This window comes from Lepisma saccharinum, assembly GCF_977018435.1.
Source record: "Lepisma saccharinum chromosome 12 unlocalized genomic scaffold, izLepSacc3.1 SUPER_12_unloc_1, whole genome shotgun sequence".
Classification (NCBI taxonomy): Eukaryota; Metazoa; Arthropoda; class Insecta; order Zygentoma; family Lepismatidae; genus Lepisma; species Lepisma saccharinum.
Genome location: NW_028142891.1, coordinates 446,894 through 461,196, shown reverse-complemented (window position 1 = coordinate 461,196; position 14,303 = coordinate 446,894).

The window sequence follows — 14,303 nt, the reverse complement described above, 5'->3', positions numbered from 1 at the left end:
TCACAAAGCTTGAAAACCTCAACACCGAATCTGAACTATCTCATTTTCATCACTTGATAGATGATATCCAAACAAAACTTGAAATTTTACAACAATCAACACCCTCTCAGGCAGATATAGCCCTGCTCCAAAATGCTATGCAAAATGTGGCTGATGCTTCTGAATTAAACAATGTAAAATTGGCACTTGAATTTTTGCAAAATACAGTATCAAATCTTCCCACATCACAGGAACTTAAAAATATTAAGAGAGCTGTGAATAGGATATTGAAATCAGAAGATATCAAGAATATCCAGACAGAGATCAAACATCTCACTCAGACAGTGGCCACTCTACCAACCAATCAACATATTAATGAACTGCATGCCCTGTTTGAGGATATCAGAAGACAGGTCCATGATCTTACTGCTCAAAATTCAAAATTGGCAGTTGTTGAAAATTTGCAACAAATTGTAGCTAATATCAAGCAACAGCTAGGGACCATGGAATCCAATCAAGCAAATGCTCTGTCTGTTTTTGCCACCCAGCTTCAAGAGATTGTGCAACAATACAAGAGACTTGCTGTGGACATAAAAATTAAGCCAGGCCATGATGATGTTGTTAGGACCATCAATGAGCACCTTGAATCTGTAACAAGCAGATTGCTTACAGCAGAAAAGGAAATAACGGGCATAATCGAGAATCCAAAACATACAGTAATTCTTGAATTGTACAGCATCCCCAACAAAGAATATGATTCACCATTTACACCAGGTGGCAAAATATATATGCTGTCCCCTGCACAATTTTATTACCAGTTTTTTGTTGGAGGCACACTGAGACCAATCAAGATCAAATATTGGCTTCAACCACAGGCACATCACTACCCCACCTTATCAATAACAAATGCTGAGAACAAAGTGAAAATCACCAGTGTAGAGTTAGAGGATTTTACAGACCCCAATACATTAGAAACAGCCTATGTTGAAGATGATGGCACTTTGGAATTTAAAATACAAATAGGGGACAAATTATATTTAGAAAATCCTGCAGTATCAGCTGCTGAACACCCTATAGTTGCAATATTCTTGTTTACATATTATGTCTAGACAAATTATTGTTGATGAACTACACAGACAGGCCAGACATAATTATAAGAGACTCCCAGTAGTCACAAAGGGCATAGATGATTTATGGCAGAGCGACTTGATTGAAATGGCAAGTGGACAGTTGAAAAACTTAGACAAAATCAACAAGGGCTACAAGTATCTACTCACTGTAATAGATACATTTTCAAAATTTGCCTGGGCTGTGCCACTCAAATCCAAGACTGGAACATGTGTTACAGAAGCCATCAGAACAATCATCAATCAGAGTGGAAGATCCCCGCGCTATTTGCAAACAGATAATGGCAAAGAATTTTATAATTCAGTGTTTCAACAATTTATTAAAAGCCAGGCAATAAAACATTATTCGAGTTACAGTGATCTCAAGGCCTCTATTGTAGAAAGATTCAACAAAACCCTAAAAAATCGTATGTATAAACAATTTACCCTCCAAGGTAATTATAAATGGATTAATATTCTTCCAGAACTTCTACATAAATATAACAACTCGGTCCATTCCACAATCACCATGAAACCCTCTAAAGTAACTTCATCTGATGAGCAAAAATTGATCAGCACTGTTTATTATCCTAGATACCAGCCAACAACAAGAAGGGCCAAATACAAGGTGGGTGATCAAGTAAGAATCAGCAAATATAAGCACTTATTCAAAAGAGGCTTTACAAGAAACTGGAGCACCGAATTATTTACAGTGGTTCAAGTTAAACCCGGGACCCTTAACACATATATAATAAAAGATCATCGAGGAGAAATTCTCAAAGGCCGAATCTATGAACAAGAGCTCAGCAAAACTAAACAGCCTGACACATATCTCATAGAAAAAATCATCCGCAGAAAAGGCAACAAGTTACTTGTCAAATGGCTAGGACTCCCAGAACACAGCTGGATCGATGCAGACAAAGTGATAATATGAGCACCTGGGATGTTATAAAAAGGCTGCCAGAACCTGAACAACAAAATAAGAGAAATGGAAAATTGCTGCCTGAAAATATTAGGTGTCTTATTGTTGGGCCATCTGCTTGTGGTAAAACTACACTAATGGTTGATAAATTTTAATTGGCACCCAACTGGTTAGACTGGAAAAACAGGCACTTGTATGTCTTCTCTAAGAGCTTGGAACAATTAAAATATCAGCAGCTGATGAAGCTATATGATGGATTGGATATTGCTACTTTTGAACCAGATGTTAAGCCACTTCATGAATGTCTCGATAAATCTGTTGTTGTGTTTGATGACATTATACTGGATAATCAAAACAAGGTTAGAAATTTCTTTACACAGGGCCGGCACAAAAACATTGATTGCTTCTACCTGGCACAGACTTTTTCTAAAATACCGAAGCAGCTGATCCGAGACAACAGCAATTTTATATGTGTGTTTCATCAAGATCATACCAACCTCAAACACATACATGATGAATATGTAGGTGGGGACTTGAGCTACAATGATTTTTCTAAATTTTGCAGCAGGTGCTGGAATCAGGACAGTTATGGGTTTGTCACAATTGATATGACAAGAACACCCAATAGCGGCAAATACAGAAATAAAATCAACGATTTTCTAGACGTTGAGACATATATAAATAACCATGAAAAGGCCAATCATTGATGATCTTAAGTTAAGAGATTATCTTGTAAAAAGATTTAAGGGATGGAAATCAGAGAACCGTGGAATTTATGAAAAACACAAACAAACAGAACAGCCTGTAATTGATGCTATTAATAATTTAGGTAAGAATATCAAAACTGTTACAGAGGAGAATCAAAATTTGATCACAGAGCTTGTACCTGTAGCTGCAAGGAACATATTAGATTATCCATTCACCCCACTTTCCAGTATTCATACACCTAGTCCTGTTGCTCCTAGAAGAATTGAAGCTACTCAGGATCCTATTGAATTGGGTCTTCTTGCTCAAAAATATTTAACCACACCTAAAGACAATAAAGATGAGGTGTTTGGCTTATATGCTGACACAGAGCTTGATGGCAGTATCATACATAGAATTGGTAATTTCAGAGTAACTTTTATGGGGGATGATCTGATTGTTTATTCAGAATCTCGTCTCGGAGAAAAAGGTGCTTTTGTTAAGTACCCCGGCACACCTGGATTGTGGGAACTGATGACTAGGAAAAGGCCTGGCAGCTATACAGATCAAGATTATGAACATTACAAAGAAATATTAATAAAATCAGATGCTCTATACCAGAACAATGATCCCACACAAAAAAGAGTCAAGTCGAGCAGAGGGGCAAAATACAACAATTTAATCAAGCCCATATGGTCACAGATCAAGACTGGCAGTGGAATCAAACAATACAACACCCTGCCTAAAGAATTTGTGTGGGTTGATGATCTCAGGAAACTTGTGGATAGGTTGCTGGTGATAGCTGGGGAGGAAAATGCAGGGAACCACAATTTTTACAATGAAAAGGTTGGAATTATGGACATGATAAGCACCAAATTGTCTAATTTTATAGTGAATGACACTAAGGGGATTGGATATCTTATAAAAATTATTAATACTCTACCCCCCAAATTTTGGAATATTTCTGAGGGCCGGGGGTTGGTTAATGACATTATAAACAAGCTGCCATTTGAACTACATATTCCAGGCTATCAGTATTGTGGTCCAGGCACAAAATTGGATCATAGATTAAACAGAGGGGATCCTGGTGTAAATCCCCTAGATGCTGCTTGTAGAGACCATGACATAGCATACAACACAGATTCTGATCTTGACAAGAGACATGTTGCAGACAAAAAATTAGAAGAGGCTGCATTTGGCAGATTTGTAAGCAAAGATGCTTCTTTGAGTGAAAAAATAGCAGCATTGGGGACCACCATAGCTATGAGCACCAAACAAAAACTGGGGTGGGGTTTGTAAATATATATATAATAAACCTACAATGAAGGCCAAGGGTGTTATGTATCAAATACCTTATGCAGGTCTCAAATCTCTTAAAACTATTGACAGTCTCTTGACCAAAAAGCAGCGCAAGAAAAAAAGCTCTTGTATTGCCAAGGGCCATGGTATGAAATTGTTGCTTAGTACCCCCCAATTAAAAAAATTACAACAATCTAGAAAAAAATCACATGTGGGGGGATTTATATTTACTATCCCGGCCATCTTAGCTGCTCTCGGGGCTGTTGGGAGCTTGGCTGGGGGATCAGCTGCCATAGCAAAAACAGTAATAGATGCCAAGAAGAATAGGGCAGAATTAGATGAGCAGAGGCGCCATAACCTCGCCATGGAGAAAAAAGGCAAAGGTGTTAAGAGAGCCATGAATAAGTTTAAAAAAAACAAGAGCCGCTTACAAACCAAGATATTGAAGCTTTAATCAAGCCACTGGGCATCAAACATTTTAGAGGTGTGTACATGTCTGATTCTTTGCCGGAGCAACCACTCAACAAAGAGTGTGGCATTGTTAATTTGGATGAGTACAAAAATCAGGGCACTCACTGGATTTGTTATCTTAAATATTTAAACAATGAGGCATTTGTGTTTGATTCATTTGGAGGTGTTCCACCTGAAAATTTAGTAAAATATCTAAAATCACCTAATCTTTATTACAATAATGCCCGTGTTCAAAATTTCAAAGATGTTAATTGCGGACATTTGTGTTTATCTGTTCTCAGATATATGTCTCAAATAAATAAACCATCAATTGAAAATTTTCAAAAAGCCTTGTGGTATCTGAAACATCATGGGGGTATTCCATCTCACCAGCCAAAATTCAATATTGAAACTCAAATTGCATGATGATATAGTGTATCCCAAAACAATAGCTCTCAGAGCATTTTACGGCATGTACCTGATCCCTAATATTACTCACCACAACAACAAAATTGCAGTAGGGGATCAAAAAATTGTCATCACTCCAGGGCAATATAATCTATCCACTCTAAATGCTCAATTACCCAGAGGTGTAGTGTTAAGTCAAAATTCTGTCACTCACAGAGTAGAGATTGTATCTGCTACAGAAACAGTGGATCTGGGTACTATAGGAGAGCTGTTAGGCTTTGAGAACAACACAAAACTTGAAGCGGCCATCAAACACACTGCTATGAATATACCCAAATTCTTAGCCATAGAGACTCTGAATATTCACTGTAATGTGGCCGAGGGTATGATCACCAAATCAAATGGCATAGGCACTCACAAACAAACAGGCATCATTGCAACATTCAAACCTAATTCCGAATTCATGGAGCCAATCATCTACAATCCATCCCCAACATTATATTTTCCTGTGTGTCATAATAGAATAGATAACATTGAATTGATGGTCACTAATGAAAAAGAAGAATTAGTTGATTTTGCTGGAGCCACAACAACTGCAATCATAGAGATTAATATTTAAATAAAAATACATACAATGGAAAATATTGAGAGTTATGAGCTACAATCATTCCCTCCAAACAGGAGGACATTTGCAAATTTAAATCAACCCAACACAGAGATTGAGGTTGATCTTGATGTAGGGGATGGCTTTATACACCCCCACAGAGCAGATCTATACATCAAATTTGATGTTGTAAAGCTCGATGGAACAGATTATCCGGCAAATTCAAATATAAGATTGGTAGATAATTTTGTGCCGCATCTGTTCTCTGAAATTGAGATCAGAAAGCATGGCGTTGTTATAAACAGAATAGATTATCCCGGCATTACCTCCACGGCTTTGGCCACATTAAAATTATCCAAAACCGAGGCTTCTTACTACAAAATAGGTGGATTTGAAGCTGGTGATAAAATATTATCCAAAAGCCACACAGTGCTGTTCCCGATGCGCCTGTTGCCAGGATTCTTCTCAGATTACAAAGAAATTATGTGGAAGGGTGGGTTAAGAATTACATTTAGAAGAGCTGCAAATGATAACAATGCTTTGATGAGGTACAGCACATTAAACCCTACAGGAGAAGCTCTGCCTAATACCCTACCTGATGAGGGCAAGTGCATTATTCAGACTATGGAGCTAAGAATCCCTGTTGTTGAATATGAAGCGAGTTATGCTCTTAAATACAAAGCTGATATCCTAAAAAATCCACACATTCCTCTGCAATTTTATACATATCAATCTGTACAGAAGCCCTCATCTGGTACTTATTATGAGTTTGATGCTACAAATTCATTCTCCAGTATACAATATGACATGCCTGATTTTGTGGTGGTGCTGTTTCAGACTGGAAGACACAATAATCAGGAAAAAAATTCAAGCAAATTTGATAACTGCAACATCAAGAACATATATCTTAAAAATGGCAGAAATGAGGTTTTTCCTAGAGAAAATTATAATTTAGACATTTCCAAGGATGATTTCCTTAAATTATATGAAGCATTTACAGCATACAAACGTGTCACTACTGGCAATACTGACATGTATTACACACCAGATGAATTCAAAGCACGGAGACCCATGTTTGTCATCAACACTTCAAAAAGGAAACAAGTTGTGGTGAATGACAGGACAAACATTAAAATTATCTGTGAATTCCACGAGGCATTACCTGAAGACACCATATGTAGTGTCATTCTCATAGGTGAAAAATCATATGTTTATGACGTAAGAAATGAGAGAGTCACGGAGCAATTCTAGAAGAATTACATTGTTTTAATATTAGATAAACAAATTGAAGCTGGTATCCAATTGAACTTAAACCAGAAATAAATATGTGTGTGTGTGTGTGTGTGGGTGGCCTAGTTTTAAGTATGGCCACAAGAGGGGCATATTTTTAACAAATTTATGGACAACAATCTCACAGAAGTGCCTTTTATAAGTGTAGCCTCATCAATCTGAGGGGGTCATACTTTCTCATGGAATCCATGAGGGCTTTTTTACAAAAATCTTGGATTATACGGGGTTTCACACTAGAGCAAAAAACTCATATGGCCATGTTGAGCTAGTTTTAAGTATAGCCAAACCTGCTTGAGGAGAGTTCATACTTTCTCGGGTTTATAGTACAGTCAATACCACTTCGATATATTCCAACAATATTCGTAATTAATCATTTTAACTGTATTTCTGTATTCGACGTCCGTTTTCTACCACTTTGGCTAATTGCGACGAAGAGGTTGATTGATGATTAGATGCAATTGATGAAGGGACAATCACAAAGAATGCCCATGCCAAGTCGGGATTCAAACCCGGGACCCCTGACATCGTAGCACATGTTAACCACTCTGCCACGGAAGTCTACATTACTCTCGCAATGACCATTATTAGTACAAGACCCATATGTATCACAGAAGAATGAGCAACTAATGCCTTTAAATCAACTTGTATTCTTATGTGGAAATTTACACAAGCCATACACCAAATGAAATATTTAAATTAAGAGTAACAATATTAATAATAAATATAATTCCAATACTAGTGTTAGTAATACTATATCTATTTCTAGGCCCATCGTTATTTCCATCCAATAATTATTTTATTTGTTAGATTTTTATGTCTTGTTTCAACCTCCGTGGCGGAGTGTTTAGTGCAACGCACCACAACGCCTGGGATCGCGGGTTCGATTCACGAATGTTCCTTGTGAGTGTCCTTTCATCAATTTCATATCATCAATCGTCCTCATCTTCACGATTAGCCGAAGGTGGCAGAAAAGTGAAGTAGAATAAACCAAATCACTATTATTACTCGATTCTCTCGCACCAAATGCAACATATTATGCTACGTATTTTTTCGTAAACAATTTTACTTTCTACAATGCGATGGGTACAGTAATATTTTCACAGGACTCTCAGATAGAAAGCTGTTTACATTTTAGCGGGTGGGGGGAGTCGGGCAATCACATTTTACTCTTACGTTAATTGATAATTAACTTTTAGTTTTAAACATCTTGGAGACCAGTATCGAATTCATGCAAATCCAGAGAAGGAGGAACGGGGCTGCAAGACTTTCTTTGTGCATATTTTAATGTTTTATTTAAGTGTATTCACACGAAATTACACAAATATTCTTAACTAATGACAAGCCAATATTCACTGAACATTTTATCTAAAAGAAAATTGTGTAACACGGCCGCTATTGCCATTCAACTTAAACAACTGGTGGACAGAGCTGGGGGAGGGAGTGCCTCGAAGTGTATGTTCATCGTATCCCAAAAAGAGTTATTTGTAACGATAAGGGGCTGGACCCCGTATAATGTGACGGGTGCAAAATAGCCTTAGTGCTGACGCACCCATAATTTTAAATTCAAATTCAAAAAAATTCAAATTAAAAAAAGAACCAACTTCTGATTCCTAATGTGGACTTCGAGACAATAAAGCGTAATATTTTGAATGAATGGTATGAATTCAAAGTGCTTTCCAAAGGAATGAAGCTAAGTGATCTTTTGAGAAAGGTTGTGTCAAACAATGATAGATTCCCAATTTTGGGCAAATTGCTTTGCATGGTATCAGTGGTACCTGCGTCTAGTGTTTGCTGTGAAAGGGGCTTTTCCTTAATGAAATTAATCAAGAATAATTTGAGGTCATCAATTAGGTCAGACAGCATCAATAATTTGATGTTTATCAACTTGAATGGTCCATACTTCCAGGATTTTGATTCCACAAAATCAGTAGATGATTGGTATTTTAGTGCCAAAACCACAAGGCATGTGCATGGCCACAAGAAGCACATTGGCGTTGTGTAGAAAGGGGGTTCACAATTATGAGATTGGTGAATCCATTTGATCGCCATGTGATCTGTGACCCTTTCTAATAGTGAAATGGTAAATTACATACAATTGGGATCAATATTTTTTTAAATGTTAATAGTGAAATTGCGAATGACATGCAGTTGGGATCAATATTTTTACACTATGTGCTGTGAATATATCAGTGTAACTCCATGTGTGCCCAACAAGAAAATAGGATAAATTGAAAATATTTCTTCAAGAAACTGCAGTTATTACGTCAGTGGATAGCCTCTCAACACTAAGCTAAGTTTGTAACTTTTAAGTTACAATTCAAAGCTTAAAAAAATATACATGTACATGATATATTTGTATTTTCATTAGCCATTGATTTTTTTTCCTGGCGCCTGGCTCTGAAAAAAAAATTTCGAGGCCTGGGTATAGGCATACATATTTGACACGTTGCCATAGCAACCGAATGAATTACTTGGCAACTCATGTTACCATAGCAACCGGAGGGTTCATGCATGATCCATGTCTAGATGCCATCTGGCGGTACTGTTGTTTAACGTGTAAAACGTCTATCTCTTAAACGGTGGGAGGTAGACAAAATCTGATTGCAGATTTGTAATGTACACTCGGATGTGAGTAAAAATGTCAAGGCAACAATTTCTTCTTCTGAACGAATGATCGCAGAAAGCTCGGATTTTTTTAAAAAAAATATTTTTATTGTACACAACATATAGCCCATGTGCTCACATCTATTTATTAGAATTGTTCGGTCACCCTCTCGTTCTTGACGTCGGGTGTCAGCGGGCAGAGCGTCGTAGAACTCGCACACAATCTTGATGGTGCGATCGTTGAACACCACCTGCTTCCTCTTTGACGTGTTGATGACAAACATGGGTCTGCGAGTTATGAACTCGTTGGGGGTGTCGTACACGTCCACGTTGCCGGCTGTCACTCTCTTGTACGCTGTGTACGCCTCGTACAGTTTCAGGTAGTCCTCGTCTGCGATGTCCAGGTTGCATTTCTCGCGCGGGGTGCTTCTGCCACGTAGTGCACCCAATATTCAACCTCATTTCCACATAGTACACCCTGGACTTCAGACTAACGAGGCTCTGGCGACTGGCATTATGGCCAGTATAATTCTGTGCCGTCCTGTGTTTCGTCCTTATGTGTGCTGAGTGCCTCTTAAAAACCTCAGCTTTTAACCAGTCAAAAAATTTTATTATTTTAATATTTTAGTTACGATACGACATGACAGTTATGTTCTTTTAGTAAGGGGCTGGACCCCGTATAAAGTGACGGGTGCAAAATAGCCTCAGTGCTGACGCACCCAAAATTTTAAATCCAAATTCGCGGGGGAAGATCTCGTTTCTGCCATTTCTTAGGTAGATGCTCTTGATTTTGCAGTTGTCGAACTGGCTGGAATCTTTCTCTTGGTTGTTGTCTCTCCCGGTCTGGAAGAGCACGACCGCGAACTCTGGCATGTCGTACCGGATGCTGTTGAACTGCATGGTCACATAGAATTAGAAATTATTGCCTGAAGCGGGTTTCTGCACGCACTGGTAACCGTAAAACTGGATGGGCACTTGCGGATTTTTCAGGATGTCGGTTTTGTACTTGAGGGCGTAGTGGGATTCGTATTCTACCACGGGCAGGCGCAGCTCCACGGACCGGATGAGACACTTGGCAGCGTCGGGTAAGTGTTGGGAGGCGGAGTGGTTCCATCCGCGACGAAGGTGCTCTAGCGCGTCGTTGTTGTGGGCTGCTCTGCGACAGGTGACGCGCAAACCGCCTTTCCACATGATTCTCGCATAGTCGGAAAAGAAACCGAGCAGCAGGCGCTTGGGAAACAGAACCGAGTAGCTTCGGGTTTTGATCTTCGCGCCTGCTTTGAACCCCGCTACCTGGTAATAAGCGGCATGGGCCTTGGACGGTAGTCGACTCAATCGATGACGGTGCCGTGCTTCCTGACTTCCACTTGCGAGAACAGGTACGACACAAAATTGTCCACAAACCTCAGGTTTGCGTTGGTTGGGAAAGCTTCGCCGCTTTCTCTTTACCAAGTCGGGATGTAAGGGGTGACCTTCCACGTAGTACACCCAAATGTCAACCTCACTTCCACGTTAGTGCACCCTGGACTGAAGACTAACGAGGCTCTGGGGACTGGCCCCATGGCCAGTATAATTTTGTTTGTATTGTCCCGTTCTTTTGTTCTTATGTGTGCTGAGTGCCCCTTTACAGCCTCAGCTTTTAACAGCAGTCAGAACATTTTAATTTTTTTAGTTATGCGTTAGAGTTGTTATTTGTAATGGTAAGGGGCTGGCCCCCGTATAATGTGACGGGAGCAAAATAGCCTAAGTGCTGACGCTCCCAAAGTTTTAAATTCAAATCAAATCAAATCTTTACCACGTCGAGGCTCTGGTGACTGTCACTATGACCAGTATAATTTTGTGTGTTGTCCTGTTTTTGTCCTTGTATGTGCTGAGTGCCCGTTTACAGCCTCAGCTTTTAACAGAAGTCAGAAGATTTTAAGATCTTTAGTAATGCAACGTTCGAGTTGTTATTTGTAATGATAAGGGGCTGGCTCCCGTATAATGTGACGGGGTCAAAATAGCCTAAGTGCTGACGCTCCCAAAATTTTAAATTCAAATTCAAAATTGACGTACAGGTCAGCTCTGTGTGGATGGACGAAGCCGTCCCCAACGTCCACATCGAACTCGATCTCTCGGTTCGGTTCGTGGAGGTTGGCGAACGTGCGACTGTTGGGAGGGAAGGACTGCATAACATGTAACTATCGATTTGCTCCATGGTGGTTATTTATTACACGTTGATCTCCTCGACGGCAGTGGTCGTGGCTCGGGTGAAATCCACCACCTCGCCCTTCTCGTTGGTCATCGCCAATTCTATGTTGTCTATGCGGTTGCGACACACAGATGAGTATATCGGCGACGAGGGCATGTAGATGATTGGCTCCATGAATTCCGAAGTCGGTTTGAAGGTGGCGATGATCCCCGTCTGCTTGCGGCTGCCTGGGATGTCATCCGAGGATTTGGTGATCATAACCTCCGCCACGTTGCAGTGTATGTTCAGAGTCTTGATTGCTAGAAATTTAGGAATGTTGGCGCCAATGTTATTGATACCAGGTTCGAGCTTGGTACCCTTCCCGAATCCCAGGAGCTCTCCGATAGTACCTAGGTCCACGGTTTCCATGGCAGACACCAGTTCCACCCTATGAGTCGCAGAGTTTTGCGACAGCAGCACGCCTCTCGGCAAGTAGTTCTGCAAGATAGGCAAATTGTACTGACCTTGGGTGATGCTGATTTTTTCGCTGCCGACCTTGATGGTGTTGTTATGCACAGTCACGTTGGGTATCAGATACATGCTGTAGAATGCACGAACAGCGATGGATTTAGTATAGATGATGTCGTCGTGCAACGAGAGTTTCAGGACCGAAGTCTCGCTGGTGAGATAGAACACTCCCATTGTGTTTCAGGTGCCACAACACTTTCTAAAAATCTTCGATCGTCGGGTTATTTATTCGTGACACGAACATGAGCATGGAAACGCAGAGATGACCACAGTTTACTTCGTCGAAACCTTGCATGCGTTAGTCGTTGTAGTAGAGGTTGGAAGCACCGAGATACTTCACCAACTCGGCAGGTGGCATGCCGCCGAAAGAATCGAAAACGAACGCGTTGTTGTTTGCTTGCTTGTGGTAGCATATATAGTGGGTACCTGGATTTTCGTAAGTGTCCAGGTTGACCACGAAACACTCTTTTCTTCACGACAGAGGGTAGAGAATCGGACATGAAAACACCCCTGAAGTGCTTGATCTCAACGGTTCGATCAGATTTAAAATCGAGGTTGGACAGCGGCTCTTCATTTTTTAAATTTTTTTTAAGAGCTTCGAGTTTGTTTTTTCGATTCCTGCCCATGCCTTTCCCTTTCTTCTCCATGGCCAGGTTGTGCCGTTTCAGTAGGTGTAGCGGGCGGGTTGAACGTCATCTATTGGGGCTCGGTGGGGCTCGCCTTAATGGACTTGTCTCGTAAGGCAAGAGCCCCCTGAAGCTGGCAGTGTTGCCAGCTACTTACTCGAAAAAATCACCAAGAGTTTTTTCGGGTCTAACGTAGCCTCAAGCAAGGAGCTGGCAATTTTGCTTGAGGCTCGCCTTAATAGATTTTTCTCGTAAGGCATAAGTTTTATTTTTTTGCAGTGTTGCTAATATTTTACTCGAAAAAATCTATTAAGGTTTTTTTTGGGGGGGGTAAACCTAGCCTAAAGCAAGGAGCTGGCAATCTTGCTTGAGGCTTGTTTTACAGTGCATAAAGCAATTTGTCAACCTACTGGTATTTTTGCCATAATTTTTTACAAAAAAAAGAGAGGAGAGAGAGAGGGAAGAGTTAAACAACCGACAACTACCAACACCCATCTACAGCTTTTTTTTGTCTAACCTAACCTAAAGCAAGGAGATGGCAATTTTACTTAAGACTTGCCTTACAGTGCATAAAGCACTGGTATTTTTGCCATGGCTTTTTACAAAAAAAAAGAGAGGAGAGAGAGAGAGAGAGAAGAGTTAAACAACCGACAGCTGCCAACACCCACCCTAACCTACTCTAACCTAACCTACTCTAACCTACTCTAACCTAACCTACTCTAACCTAACCTAACCTACTCTAACCTAACCTAACCTAACCTAACCTAACCTAAAGCAAGGAGCTGGCAACCTTGCTTCAGGCTTGCCTTACAGTGCATAAAGCAATTTGCCAACCTACTAGTATTTTTGCCATGGCTTTTTACAAAAAAAAAGAGAGAGGAGAGAGAGAGGGGAGAGTTAAACAACCGACAGCCCACCTACAGTTTTTTTGTCTAACCTAACCTAAAGCAAGAAGCTGGCAACTTTGCTTGAGGCTAGCGTTACAGTGCATAAAACAATTTTTACCAACCTACATATACTAAACAAGAAGATAGGTTAGGTTAGGTTAGGTTAGGTTAGGCAACAAACATATATACTACCGTAAAAGAGAAAGAGATGGATGGATGGATGGTAATATAGTATGTGTGTGCGTATAATATGTAGCATTATTAACTAGAGTGTGTTGGCAATTTACTTACAACTAAAAAAATAGAGATGCCAACGTTGCTGTAAGATGAAGAGAGAGAGATTTATGGCTGGCAACAGTGGTGAGCGATGTCCTCTTATTGTAAATTTTTTCCAAGTTCCAAAAAAAAGAGAGGCCAATGTTTATATATTGTGATTTTTGTAAACTTCTCTCGGGGAAACGATGTGCCACACACGCGTGCGAGCTTATGTATTGTGACGCAAACAAACAAAAAAATAATAATTGTTGTTTTTTAGGATACCTGGCCCCTAACCCCGCCAGGGTGCGTGGTGCCCAACCCAAAAAGGTTCTAACGGCTGCGGTTATCTACAACCGCACCTCTGTAGGGTTTCACGTGTTTTTTTTTTCCCCCAAACTTCCATGAAACCCTACAGAGGACCTCCGTAATGCATGCAACGTGTACTAACGACTCTAGTGTTATTTGATGTTGTGATATTTTTGGATATA